Raw genomic sequence first — 4,335 nt, forward strand, 5'->3', positions numbered from 1 at the left:
AATACCAAGGAGCGCTGTTGATGGATCATATGGTAAAAGTATGTTTCGTAAGAAACTGCCAAGTGTCTTTCAAAGTGACTGTACCATTTTGCGTTCTCACCAGCAATGAATCAGAGTTCCTGTTGCTCTACATCCTTACCAGCATTTGGTGTTGTTCTGGATTGTGGTCTTTCTAATAGATGTGTTGTGGTATCTCATTGTTTGAATTTGCATTTCCCTAATGACGTGTTGTGTGGAACATCTTTTCATATGCTTATTTTTCAATTGCATATCTTCTTTAGTAAACTGTCTATTCAGGTCTTTTGCTCATTTTTTGACTGGGTTATTCATTTTCTTATTATTGAGTTTCAAGAGTTCTTTGTATATTTTAAATAACAGTCCTTTATTTTGTCCCAGTCTGTGGTTAGTCTTCTCATTATCTTGACGGTGTCTTTTGCAGAGCAGAAGTTTTTCATTTTAATGAAGTCCAGCTTATCAATCACTTCTTTCACGGATCATGCCTTTGGTGTTGTATCAAAAAAATCATTGCCATTCTCAAAGTCATCTAGGTTTTTTCTTATGTTATCTCCCAGGAATTTTATAGTTTTGCATTTTACATTTTTATCTGTGATCCATTTGAGTTAATGTTTGTGAGGGGTGTAAGGGCTGTGTCTAGATTCATTGTTTTGCATGTGGATGTCCAGTTGTTCCACCAGAATTTGTTGAAAAGACTATCTTTGCTCCATTGCATTGCCTTTGCACCTCTATCAAAGATTAATTGGTTATATTTATCTGGATCTATTTCTGGGCTCTCTATTTTTTTGTTTCTCTTTATTTTTAAAATTTTTTAAATTGAGTTCATAATAGTTTACATCAATGTGAGATTTCAGTTGTACATTATTTCTTGTCTGTCACCGCATAAGTGCTCCCCTTCACCCCCTGTGCCCCCACCAACCCCCTTCCCCTGGTAACCACTGAACTGTTTTCTTTGTCCATGTGTTTGTTTGTATTCCACATATGAGTGAAATCATCTTGCATTTGTCTTTCTCAGTCTGGCTTATTTTGCTTAGCATAATTCCCTCCAGGTCCAACCATGTTGTTGCAAATGGGATGATTTTGTCTTTTTTATGGCTGAGTAGTATTCCATTGTATATATATACCACATCTTCTTTATCCAATCATCTGTTGATGGGCATTTGGATTGTTTCCATGTCTTGGCTATTGTGAATAGTGCTGCAATGAACATAGAGGTGCATATGTTACCTTGGATTGTTGATTTCAAGTTGTTTGCATAGGTACCCAGTAGGGGGATAGCTGGGTCATATGGTCGTTCTATTTTTAGTTTTTTGAAGAATCCCCATACTGTTTTTCATAGTGTCTATACCAGTGTGCATTGCCACCAGCAATGTATGAGGGTTCCCTTTTCTCCACACCCTCTCCAACATTTGTTATTTTTAGTCTTAGTGATTATAGCCATTTTAACAGTTGTAAGGTGATATCTTTGTGTAGTTTTGGTTTGCATTTCCCTGATGATTAGTGATGTTGAACATCTTTTCATGTGTTTATTGGCCATCTGTATATCTTCTTTGGAAAAATGTCTGTTCATATCCTCTGCCTATTTTTTGATCGGGCTGTTTGTTTTTTTATTGTTCAGTTGTGTGAGTTCCTTTTATATTATGGAGATTAACCCCTTGTCAGACATATGATTTGCAAATATTTCTGCCAGTTGGTGGGTTGTCTTTTTGTTTTGATCCTAGTTTCTTTTGCCTTGCAGAAGCTCTTTAGTCTGATGAAGTCCCACTTGTTTATTTTTTCTTTTGTTTCCTTTGTCTGAAAAGACATGGTATTCGAAAAGATCCTTTTAAATTTGATGTCAAAGAGTGTACTACCGATATTATCTTCCAGGAGTTTTATGGTTTCAGGACTTATCTTCAGGTCTTTGATCCATTTTGAGGTTATTTTAGTGTATGGCATGAGATGATGATCTACTCTTATTCTTTTGCATGTGGCAGTCCAGTTTTCCCCACAGCATTTATTGAAGAGACTGTCTTTTCTCCATTGTGTGTTCTTGGCACCTTTGTGGGAGATTAGCTGTCCGTAGATGTGCAGTTTTACTTCTGGGCTTTCAGTTCTGTTCCATTGGTCTGTGTGCCTGTTTTTGTACCAGTACCATGCTGTTTTGATTACTATGGTTTTGTAGTACATTTTGAATTCGGGGATTATGATGACTCCAGCTTTGTTCTTTTTTCTCAGTATTGCTTTAGCAATTTAGGGTCTTTGGTTACTCCATATGAATTCTAGGATTCTTTGTTCTATTTCTGTGAAGAATGTCATTGGGATTCTGATTGGGATTGCATTGAATCTTTAGATTGCTTTGGGTAGTATGGACATTTTAACTATGTTTATTCTTCCAATCCATGTGTATGGAATCTCTTTCCATCTCTTTATGTCATCATCTATTTCTTTCAATAATGTCTTAAAGTTTTCATTGTATAAGTCCTTCACCTCCTGGGTTAAATTTATTCCTAGATACTTTATTCTTTTTGTTGCAATTGTAAATGGAGTTGTATTCTTGAGTTCTCTTTCTGTAAGTTCGTTATTAGAGTATAGAAACCCAACTGATTTTTGTAAGTTGATTTTGTACCCTGCAACTTTACTGTAGTTAATTATTTCTAATAGTTTTCTGATAGATTCTTTAGGGTTTTCTATATATAAGATCATGTCATCTGCAAACAGTGAGAGTTTCATTTCTTCACTCCCTTTTTGGATTCCTTTTATTCCTTTCTCTTGCCTAATTGCTCTGGCCAAAACCTCCAGTACTATGTTGAATAAGAGTGGTGATAGTGGGCATCCTTGTCTTGTTCCTGTTCTCAGCGATATGGCATTCAGTTTTTCCCCATTGAATATGATCTTGGCTGTGGGTTTGTCATATATGGCCTTTATCATGTTGTGGTACTTTCCTTCTATCCCAATTTTGTTAAGAGTTTTAATCATAATTGGCTATTGGATCTTGTCAAATGCTTTCTCTGCATCTATTGAGATGATCATGTGGTTTTTACTCCTCATTTTGTTAATGTGGTGTATCACATTGATTGATTTGTGGATGTTGAACCATCCCTGTATCCCTGGTATAAATCCCACTTGATCACGGTATATGATCTTTTTGATGTATTGCTGTATTCAGGTTGCCAATATTTTGTTGAGTATTTTTGCATCTATGTTCATCAGCAATATTGGCCTGTAGGTTTCCTTTTTTGTGTTATCCTTGTCAGTCTTTGGTACCAGAGTGATGTTGGCCTCATAGAATGTGTTAGGAAGCATTCCATCTTCCCTAATTTTTTGGAATAGCTTGAGAAGAATAGGTATTAAATCCTTTCTGGAAGTTTGATAGCATTCTCCAGGGAAGGTGTCTGGTCCTGGGCTTTTGGGATGCTATTGATTACTGTTTCAAACTCTTTACTTGTGATTGGTCTATTCAGATTATCTATTTCTTCTTGATTCAGCTTTGAGAGGTTGTAAGAGTCTAAGAATTTATCCATTTCCTCTAGATTTTCCATTTTGTTGGCATACAGCTTTTTGTAGTATTCTCTTATAATCCATTGTATTTCTATGGTATCCATTGTTATTTCTCCTCTTTCACTTCTAATTTTATTTATCTAAGCTTTCTCTCTTTTTTTCTCTGTAAGTCTGAGTAGGGGCTTGTCAATTTTGTTTATCTTCTCAAAGAACCAGCTCTTTGTTTCATTGATCCTTTCTACTGCCTTTTTTGTTTAAATACCATTTATTTCTGCTCTGATTTTTATTATTTCTCTCCTTATGCTGACTTTGGGCTTTTTTCATTCTTCTTTTTCTAATTCAGTTAGGTATAGTTTGAGATTGCTTTGTTTGGATTTTTCTTTTTGTTAAGGTGAGCCTGTATTGCAATGAATTTCCCTCTTAATACAGCTTTTGCTGCATCCCATATGAGTGGTATGGTATGTTTTCATTTTCATTTATCTCCAGATATTTTTTTATTTCTCCTTTAATTTCTTCAATGATCCATTGGTTGTTCAATAGCATGCTGTTTAGTCTCCACATCTTTGTCCCTTTCTCAGCTTTTGTCTTGTAATTAATTTCTAGCTTCATGACATTTTGATCAGAAAAGATGCTTGTTATTATTTCAATCTTCTTAAATTTATTGAGGCGGGGCTGGCCTTGTGGCCAAGTGGTTAAGTTGGTGGGCTCTGCTTGGTGGCCCAGGGTTTTGCCGGTTTGGATCCTGGGTGAGGACATGGCACCACTCATTAGGCCATGTTGAGGTGGCATCCCACATGCCACAACTAGAAGGACCCTCAGCTAAAATATACAACTATATAC

Source organism: Equus przewalskii, chromosome 9 (genome assembly GCF_037783145.1).
Source record: "Equus przewalskii isolate Varuska chromosome 9, EquPr2, whole genome shotgun sequence".
Classification (NCBI taxonomy): domain Eukaryota; kingdom Metazoa; phylum Chordata; class Mammalia; order Perissodactyla; family Equidae; genus Equus; species Equus przewalskii.